Source organism: Acinonyx jubatus, chromosome A1 (assembly GCF_027475565.1).
Source record: "Acinonyx jubatus isolate Ajub_Pintada_27869175 chromosome A1, VMU_Ajub_asm_v1.0, whole genome shotgun sequence".
NCBI classification, from domain to species: Eukaryota; Metazoa; Chordata; class Mammalia; order Carnivora; family Felidae; genus Acinonyx; species Acinonyx jubatus.
In genome coordinates this window covers 216,686,370-216,697,727 of record NC_069380.1, presented here as the reverse complement: position 1 = coordinate 216,697,727, position 11,358 = coordinate 216,686,370, and positions in this window count along the sequence as shown.

Sequence of the window (11,358 nt, the reverse complement as noted above, 5' to 3'; positions counted from 1 at the left end):
AGACAAGCAAGCACAGCCGATGCCATATGTCAAAGTAAGAATGGGACAGATCTGAAGCTCATATGGATAATTAGGTACCAGCAATATGTAAAGCAAAGTATATCAGTGTCTTCCTTCTTCTTTTTCCAGATCTACCTCCCATTAAGCACCATATTCGGAATGCTTGCAAATCACGACAGACAATTGCAGGCTAAGGATTGTGTAGTGACCTGAAACAGAAGAGATGAGAATTCAAGGACTTCCATTGTTGAGAGTTTAAACTACTCCATAATACTGCTGCCTTGGCAACCAGTTTGTGTGACCAAGCAGCCTGCAGGGGACTTGAACCGACATTAGCCTCTCCCATAAGGCACAAGTGCATGCAAGTTCCTGATATGACTCCCCCAACTACCTTGTGATAAATATTTTTCCATCCTCCCAGGGTCTTCCCTTTCTGTGTCAACTTGTACTGGACATCTAATAAACTTACTAAGACCTGACTCCTTAATCTAAATTGACCAATCTGGCCTTAGACCAGTAACCACAAAGCACTTCCCCTGTGGACCCTGATAAAAGCCTGTGCCCCAGGTACTGCGCCACTCCTGCCTATACCCTCTCTTACCCTTTTATGGGCCCTCAAGGTGTAATGTGTACCTCCTGCAGAACCCGTAAATTGAACTTTATTTCACTTTCCCTTGTTGTTCCCTGACCCACCATTGGACACCCCAAGGCTTTACTCAACCAATGTTAATTTAACAAATTCACAATGATTGGTTTCACCAACAGAACTGGGCAGATTGAGTCACATTTGCTATAGACCCCAGAGAATGCCTTTCAGCTGCAAATGGTTTTCTTACTGATGCTCCCAGGTGGGTAATTCTATATGAGAAGGATCCACTGCTTGCTGGCCTTTAGTCGTGCTATTTTTGGCTGCTTTGCACCAACTGTGCAGGGTTTTACATTGGACTCTCATCCCCAAATATAAGTTCTGAAAAAAGGCACAAGAATCCTCCTGAATCTCAGAGTATTGATCATTAGAGCCAGTTAGAGGCGCCAAGAATGTGCTTTCCACCTATTAACACCTTGTGGAGTAAAATTCCCAAGACATTGTTAGGTCTTGAGTATATTTCCTGACTCTAAGCACAAACCCAGCTGCTGTCTGTTATGAGAACTGACTAACATTTTTTCAGGGTCCTGGTGCATTAGTTAATGCCAGGACATGAGAGTGCCAACCCCAGCCCAAGTGTGGGCTATTGTGAAAAGGTGCCAGGCAGAGCTCTTAGAAGACAGAGAGGGAGATTCCCCTTCCCTGGCCATTATGTTTGGGAACTCCACCAATACTCTGAGTTCTAACCAGTATGGTTGGGACACCCTCACTTCTCAGGAAGGCAGGGCCCCTGACAAAGGCGAGAGTGGCTGGGGCACATGGTCTCTCTCTCACTGCATACCTTGCTGTCATACCTCATCTCCCGACCGCATGAATATCACAGGTCCCGTCCCTGGTGTCGCAAGGTCTAATAGCTGAATACAAATGGCTGAAACACCTAGTGCCAGCTCCCCTAGAACTTATGAGGAAGTTATAAAGCTTCTTACTGAATCTATAATGCCCATGGAAGGAGTGGGCACTCCTCAGTGTCACAGCAGAACAATGTGCCAAAGTTCCAGTTCTACATTCTCAAGTCCTAGGGGTCAATCCTAAAATCTTGCCTCCCTGATTCCAGGGAGGTCAATTGGGACATGCTGGGGAGGAAAATCTGCTGACTTCAAGTCAAGCTAGCTTCTGGAGACATTCCACTCTGTGGGCTTTCTGAGGATGCTCTCCCAGACTTACAGCTGCTAACACTATTTATAGTAGAGAGGATGGGCCTCTGTCCTGTGTAAGATCAAAGGAGCAGCCACTGAAGTTAGCTGACCTCAAGGGGTTAGCATTCACCTGAGGGCGTCAAAGTTCTCCTCGTAAAATATCAACTCACAAACTTTGCGGTGGGCACAGCACATGTTAGATCTCTTCACTTTTGAGAAGCAATACATTACACATTTTCTCATTCAACCTAAGTCCACTCATGCTCTTGGGGTGCCTGGGTGGCTCAATTGGTTGATCATCCAACTCTTGGTTTCTGCTTCGGTCATAATCTCAACACTCCTGAGTTCAAGCCCCACGTTGGACTCTGTGCTGACAGCGCAGAATCTGCTTGTGATTCTCTCTCTCTGCCCCTCCCCTGTGTTCTCTCTCTCTCTCAAAATAAATAAATAAACATTTTTTAAAAAGTCTACTTATGCTTTTAGTTGCAAATCCGTGTCTTTCCATTGGTGAGAACCTCAATAAACTTCCTTGCAGCTGGCCGTGCAAGCCTGACAGCAGGCCCTGCCGTGAGTCCCTCGGGGCTCGACTTCTGAGTTGAGCCACAGATGTGACTCCACCTAATGGAGACTAAACATGGTTCTATCTGGTTGTCCACGAGGTTCTGGATGAAACGCCTTCTCCAGATAGCAGCCAGGTACATATCACTCAAACAACAAAGTTTGACAGCCCACTGGACTCTTTACAGACAGAGGCACTATCAGTCTCACAGCTCATACTGCTTCACACAAGTCCCCAACCGCCTTGGGTCAGGGATTCAACCCAATAGCCTCAGCATGGCTACTGAGGTCTCACTGTTAAAAAGGAATGGGGTGTCATCGGGAAAGAGTTAATTTGGTGTCAAGGGCTTTTCTAGATAATAGGAGGATGTAGCATCTCCCATGCTCAGCCTCTTGCTCACTGACATTGAGGTGGGTATTCGCACTAGGGGCCCCTCTAGCAGTCAGGAGAACTGGAGGGCAACTGGCTGACGTGGAAAGGGAGTCAGTATTGTTCAATACGAGCAGTGCCACCATCGTGCACGATGTAGCCTGCTGGGAGACTGCATCATTTCATCCTGCTAGTGGCATGTTCCTAGTTGAGGATGCCTCCTCCTGGCTTGGTCCATCTGACAAAACTGACAGAATCGGTGGCAGCGAGCTTGGCTCTGCAAAAAGCCCTAAAAATAAAATTCCAAAGAACACATTTTTTACTGATCCCTGGGTGGTAGCCAGTGGGCTCACAAGTTGGTCTGGACAATGACAAAATGATAATGTCATGATTCAAGGGAAGTCTCTCAAGATACAGCCCACTCATAGGACCGATTGTGATCCCGGGTGTTTGTGCACACGTGCCAGCAAGCACCAGAAGCACATTGTAAGAACATTGCAAACTCCTTATCTGAATTGCGTGCTGGTTCCAAGGCCCCAGATGAGCCACCTCCTAGAGAGTCAGTCACAAATCCAGATACCACTATTCCCCCCAGAGGGGATACACCTATTAGAGGAGTGGACCCTTATTACATCAGACAATATGGGAGTAACGGAACTCTCTGACTGGGCATACAGGTGCAGATCCCCCTTCACTCTGGCTTTAGCCAATGTGGTGGTAAATAATTGCCCATTTTTGTCCCCCCCCCCAAAATCTGGAAGGCTCCCAAGTGGGGAAATGTGCCGCTGCACTACAGACCCTAGTCGAGAAAGCAAACTGATGTTTTTGAACCACTGCACCCTCCAGGGTGGCTGGTTGGTATGCACCTGCCATCATTGATACTTTCACGGGATTCCTGGATCGCTTCCTCCAGAAATCCTGCTTCCCGTCATGTAAACTCCTTCTTAATCAGGTATGTGTTCATCTTCTCAGGCCCACCAGATGTTATAGATTCAGTCTAAGGTTCTCATTTCATTTCCCAAGCTGTTCCATCATGGGCTATAGAACTTGGAATCTCATGGAATTTCCACCTAGCTTACTAGCCCCAAGCAGCTGGACTTACAGAGAGGCATAAAGTCTACTCAAACATATGCTCCTTATGCTTTTAAATGATAAATGATCCCCCAAATGGCCAGATATTTTACCCCAAACTCTAATATAGCTTAATTTTTGGTCTTCAGATTTTCAACCCCTCCCCCACCCTACTTCCAGTCTCCTCTAAGGACTCCCTTGTTAGTACTTACAGGGAACCTTAACACCTCTGACATTAGAGAGGACATCATTCACATCCACCTACCAAATAAACGCTCCCCTCAACACTGACCACACGATTGAGGGTGTATTGTACAACATGACTCTCTTATATCAGAGAGCCCAAGGGGACAAAGCCCTACCAAATTGCCTAGAGATCATGATCATACAGATTTTATTGGCCCAGACAATATATGGCCCACTATCAGTAGTGAAGCTCAGACCAAATGTGTGTGGTTAAAAACTACTACTTTTATTTATTAAAAAGTCCATTCCCCATAACAACACTGCTGAAAGAAATCTCCTAAAGTATCAGGATTGATTATTTTATATTCACCAATAATAGGCTTGGGTTTAAGAGCACTAACTAGGAAACTACTTTAGGAACTAACTAGGATACTTTAGGAAATCTCCTAAAGTATCAGGATTGATTATTTTATATTCACCAATAATAGGCTTGGGTTTAAGAGCACTAACTTAGAGCTGAGTCACTTGTGTCCCCAGCTCCACTATGTAAAAAGAGTAGAAACTTGCACGATTTTATGTATTTTTCTAATATGTAAAATGGAGACACTATTAGTAATTATCTTACAGTCATTGTGACAGTTAAATGTGTCAGTATATGTTAGACACTTTGAATAATTCTTGACATATTAATAGACACATAAATGTTAATTACTATCATCATCATCATCATCATTTCTATAATCTTAGTCATTACTATTATGGTAAATAGAACACAGCCTTATGGTTCTATGAGTAAGTTTTCCAAGCACACACATTAAAGATATCGTTGTTGTTTTTTTTTTTCCTAAGTTTATTTTATGTATTTGGGAGAGAGAGAGAATACGGGAAGGACAGAGAGAGAAAGAGAGAGAGAGAATCCCAAGTAGGCTCAGTGCTGTCAGCACAAAGCCCAATAAGAGGCTTGATCTCATGAACTGTGATATCATGACTTGAGCTGAAAGCAAGAGTTGGACGCTTATCTGACTGAGCCACCCAGTCACCCCCTAAAGATATCGCTAATCGTTGGCATTTTATGTACTTAATTTATCATTATTAATTCACCATTCAAAAAATGCATCGTTATATTTTAGATGATTTGGAGAATAACCTTTGTGTTCATCCTTGTTTTCCCTACTTTTCAAGAAAATTTTAAAATGTATATTAACAAATGTATCAAGATACAAAATTAATTGTTCTCAATATTCGATGTTAGTAAATGCACTGAGATTTTAGCTTCACAGGTAGGGAGACTGAGACATGATATGATTACCTCTAAATATCTTTAAATATGATTCACTTTGCCCATATATAAACCAAAAATTGAATTTCACTTTTTTCCAGTCCTGTCTCAAAAATAAACTTTGTAAAAGAGTGCATCAAGTTTGGGTTTCCTTCCATCCAGTTAATCTAAATGCTATGTGCTCAGGCTATCACTTTTGGGAAGATGATGTAAGAACGTTTCAATATATAGTTGGCATAATTGTGCATAGCTGCTGTCAAGAATTCCTAGGCAGAGACTGTCAGCTGAAAAGGTTACTGTGACATTTCTAGAATATGCTTTTTCAAATATGAATGAAACATGTTGCCTTTTTGGTTGAGGGTAGGGAAGGCATGGAACCTGACATTTTCCACGGTGCCAAAATTAGAAAACAAAGTATTAGAATGCCAAGATTAATCAATCACTCAACACGCATTTGTGTAGTACCTACTTAGGTGTTGCTTGCGCTGCTCAGAACTAGCATTTTATCAGATTTAAGTGTTTAGCCAAATGAAACCTAAAAATCAAGGAGTTGCTTTAATCTAAATTATATGGATCTGCCAAGAGAATGTGCCATATGTTGGAGCTTCTGAAGTACCTGCACCCTTTTGAATGAGTATTTTCTATGCTCAGAATTATTATAAATGCAGAATCAAATTCTGCCTATAATAAAATTTTATTCTTTGAAGAAACAGAGCATGAAATTTACACAGTTAAGATGTATATACATACATATATAAACATATATATCTCACATAAATATATGAGATATATATATATGAAATCATTACATTGTATACCTTAAGCTTATACAATATTATAGGTCAATTATATCCCAAGAAAACTGGAAAAAATAAATAATAATTTCAAACAAATAATTTGCAATGCTAAAGTCCTGCTCTTCTAAAAGAAAAGTAGAATGTGCCGGAAGTAGAGTCAGTCACTAAGTCTGGCTGTTTTGTTTTTTTTTTTTTTCTTCAAAGATGTATTAGCCTTAACAAAACTATTTAGGAAAGACTTATTTTAGGCTATATTTATAGTGGGGATAATGGAAATAAATATAAACTGTAACACAATGGCATGGATTTCACACATTGGTTTAAAAACTCATTTGAAATCCTCTTGATTGTGAAAGGAGAGAGGCAAAGATCATGGCAAGAACCTTAGGAATGCTTCTAAATATTTCACATTGTGGAGGAGGTTTATTCAGATAATTTGGGGATGACGTCGCTGTGCTATCCTTCCTGTGGAGTTGCAAATGTCATGTTCCAAATTCAGGATAATTCCACAGCTGGAAAAGAGTTTTCACAAACTGGCTACCTGTCTTTTATTATGCTCTTATAAATTGTTAATCCTTTCTTATACAAATCCTTTAATTTAATCAAGATGACTCATTGTGCTACTTTATGCCTAGTTTAAAATAATCCCATTTATAATAATAGTATAAAATAAGGTTGAACAAATTATCTTTATTTGCCTTTTTTTGTTTGTTTTTGCTCCTACTAATTAGAATTATGAAAAGTGCCTTTTTTACCCTGCTGTCTTGCTTAGTTGATTTCCATACCTGAAAAGGAAATAGCTAATTCAGCATAGAGGTAAATATTGTATTTATAGTCTTAAAGAAATAGTGAGATTATCAGAGGAATTGGATGTAAGTTATAACATGTATAATAAATGAGTGGACAAAGAAATTAAATATATATATATATTAACATATTAACATATGTTTTGCTGGATTTGGTTTTGGTTGCTATGTAAAAAAGTATGTGTATACATATACTTAAAAAAATTAACTATCAATGCAAGCATCTTTGCTCATTCACATAAATTCCTTGGCTCATTTCTTTGGTTTTGTTGTGGGTTCTTGATTCAAGGTTGTCTCTAGAATCTCTATTTAGGTAAGTTTGAAGGCTATCCTCTTTGCATAACAGTAACTTGGTATATTTCTGGCAATTGCAACAAGTGAAATTTGCTACAAGCAATCAATAAAATAAAAATCTCTTTATACCCAGTAGTTATGGCCTATAGGAAATAAACAAATAAAAACACAAGAAGTAAATAAATTCAGATATTGAACCCTAGTGCCTTTGGGCAAGAAAATGGCACAGTTTTCCTTCAACATTCTTTTTCATTATAATCTTTCTCAAAACCTACCCTGATCAACAGTCCCGTTATTTGGCCTTTTCACAGCACTATTAAGGTCCCCCAAATCATGACTCAGACCCCAGTCACACCAGACCAAATCCTGAAAAAGTAGTCATCTGTGCTTCCAGCTCTTATTTTATGTCAATTCCCACTATCCTAATTTTTGGTACTTCGCTAATGTTCCAAACACATTTCAATGTTACTTCATCTAAAATGTTTTGACTTTCTCAGATCTGTGTGTCTTTTAAGATATATCTCTAATTTCCTAAAGCAATTAGCCACAATAATCATTGGCTAATTAACATTTACGTTTAAAATGATGGCCCAGGATAGTACCAGTCTGGAAGGAAAAAGCTTTCCAGTAAATGAATAAAAAAGTCACTGAGACTCCTCCTATAACTTCGAGTAGTTCACTGTTTAAAGAAGGAGGCAGAAATATCATATGCAAATAATATGTATATGTATATATATACATATATATATATGTTTAAATTAAGTATAATATGTGATAAATCCAATAGTACAATATTTATTAATTCTTCCAACAAATGTTTATTGAGCACCTAAACAGATATAGTTCTGTTTATTGGGCATCACAAAGAACAAAACACAAAATCCATGCTCTCATGAATTTTACATTCTATTTGAGAGAGACAGAAAATAATCTTAGTAAACAATTACGTCATGTAGCAAAGTTAGTAGTGTTAGAGAGAAAACATATGCAGTATCAGAGCAATGAGGACAGTCTAGGGAAATACTATAACTTTCAAGTAGGTTGGACAGAGTAAGACCTCAATTTAAAACTAGCATTTACTAAAGAATTTGGACAAGGTAGGGACGCAAGCTGGGGAAGAGAGAATGGTCAGCGTGAACTCAGGAATGCCAGAAACAACAAAGGGTCAGCTGCTGCGGCACAGTAAATAAATGGGAGAATGTTCTTTGCAAAGGCTTTAAGGATAAAATGAGGATTTTGCTTTCTACTCTGACTAAAATGAGGAGAGTAGTGTTTAAAACCGGGGAACCTCCAAATGGGATTTTGAAAATATTTCTTAGACCTCAATGCTGACAGCAGAGTGTAAGTGGGGCAAGGTAGCAACAGAGAGACCAGTAATTGCTGGTAATTGAGAGACTAGTAATTGCTCCTAGTAATTGAGAAAAGGTGTGTTGGTTTAGGGTAGAATGATGGAAATGGAGAGAAGTGGTGGGATCCCGTGTATGTTTTACAAACGAAGTGAAACCACCTTCTCGGATGTGGGCTTTACAAGAAACAGCAGGGTCCAAAATGACTGCAAAGTCTTGGGTTTGAGCATATCATTGGAGTAAAAGGGGAAAGACAGCCCATGCGACTAGATGCTGCTGCCTCACACTATTCACATCCTGCAGGATAACCTGGTCACCAAGTGGAAGTTCTAAACTCCTAACTGCACTCTTTCAAAGCAACGGGGGAGTCCCGCCAGCAGACCAGATGATAAAAGGAGACCAAAAGTCGGCTGTATTTCAAACTCAGTCAGAACAGGCTACACTTCGGACAGATCTGAGTCAGGGAGATTCCATTTATGGCCACCAGGGAGCTTGGCCAGGCCTTCCTGCAGCGCCCCCTACCGGTGCCCGCCCAGGCGCAAGTCCACAGGGCAGGGGAGCTGCAGCCTATGGTCAGCCTAAACCAGGCAACAAAGGCCAGCAAAGGGGGGTGTAGCTGGTGAAGGCATAATGAAGACATATACAGACACTTAGGTAGATGTGTTAGTGAATGAACCAGATACTCGTAATTCTCAATCTGAAATCTGAGGGGTTTAAAATTTTTGAGACTTAGACATCTAATTGTTCATAATTTATATGTTTAAGTCTCCCAAGGAATCACTGGAACTCTTTTCACTGTGTGACATATCTAACTGACTATATAGACACTCAGCCTAAGAGTATTAATTTATCATTGCATGAACTTTCTTTGATATTTTGTTGAAAATAAAATCAATTGAGAATTGATTGACTTAATCGCCATTTCTAATGACTAAAGGTTATAAATCATTTTATTTCACTTATCCGAATATTTCAAGCATGATAAAGGATGGCAGGATAATTTTTCTCTGTGTTTAAAAAAGTTAATCACAGTGGAAGTTAAGTATTTTATTATAAATACTGAGTATTTTGATAACTATTTTACCATTTTTTTGCATTTTCAGTAATAGAGGGATTATACACATATACAAAAATCATGTATAATTTATTATTACTTCCCTAGGGTCTAGAACACCTTTTGGTTTTTATAATAGATGCTCAAAATATTTGATGAATGAAAAAATAAATGGATGAATAAATGAAAAACCCACAGTTATCTGATGTAATCAATATCATGATACTGAGAGACATTTTCCCCATTTGCAATATAAAAACAAAAACTTAGATATATAATAACCTATGTATTGGGCATTCCTTAACAGAGCATCATGTAAGGGAGACTACTGAGAGAGTCTGAGCAGGACATTATAGGGGTACTTTTTCATTTCAGGATCTCCGAGAAATTTAATACGTAACCTTCATTATCAAAAAATAATAGGATGTCTGTTACCAAGGACTGTTTCAGAACTCTGAAAAAATGATTTCTGTACAACATAGGATATAGGCAGAAATCCTGGCTGATCAATCTCCTTAACAATAATTTTGGAAATCTGATTTGGATGATACTAGAGATCACTGCTACAGTTCTTAAATTTATTAAAATTGGATGATAAAAAAAAAGTGACAGAGCAAGTTAATGTCAGTTTGAAATTATCTGATGAGGATAATTAAAAATATTCAGATCAAGAATTCCAATTACTGATATCCAATATTAATAAAAATAGTTAATGCTGGAAATTTATAAACTAATTTTCAACCAAATGAATATTATGTTTTTAGTCATAATTATTGTGAAATGTTTGTAAAATATACTTTCTTCTAATTTTTCCAATTTTTGTTGATTTTATTTGAATGCATGATCCTAGGACATTCAGGATTTTCTTTTCCTTCTATTTAGTTTTTGTTTTATTTCATTTATTTTCCCTTTTAAACTTTGTCCTTTTTAGGGCACCTAGGTGGCTCCGTCTGGTTAAGCGTTCGACTTCAGCTCAGGTCATGATCTCACGGTCTGTGAGTTCGAGCCCCGTGTCCGGCTCTGTGTTGACAGCTCGGAGCCTGGAGCCTGGAGCCTGCTTCGGATCCTGTGTCTCCCTCTCTCTCTCTGCCCCTCCCCCACTTACACTCTGTCTCTCAAAATATGAATAAACATTAAAAAAAATTAAAAATAAATAAATAAACTCTGTCCTTTTTAGTCAGCCTTCTGGGTATATGAATGGCATCTTGAAATACAATAAGTGAACCAAGTTAGGTTTTACTATGATCTGATGTATCAGCCTTGTAATGTGACTAATTTTAACTAGACCACATAGGTTGTTTTTCATTCACAATTATATTACCACGCAAACTGTCTGTAGTCAGTGAAATGTATGCTTTTTCAGCCTGGAAGTTGGGGGGAAAATATCATCCAAGAAGACTGAAATAAATAATTCTGCACTAAGGATATGTCAATATTGCACTCTCACTCCAAAAGCATAGCATTTTCACTAATTGGAAAGCACACAAATCTTTGGTATTGTTTATGATTTCCTCAGCAGGGAATGCGCCTTCCTAGTGTAGGCCCAACAGAGAGCTCCATTTATAAATAAATCATATTTGGAGCTTGAGAGACAAGAGAGCAGTTGGTGGCAGTTGGCTTTTGTGAATCTCAGGGACACCAGATAATTAACTGCCAGTATTTTTTTTTCCTTTCTATTGAATCATTCATTGACAGAAAAACAGACTTAATTACAAATAAATCTATAATGCCTTTTTGAAAACTTGACATAATCACGATGCTGTATCTTAATGGAATATTCAGCATTATTACTATCGTAACTAAGCATTTTCAAAG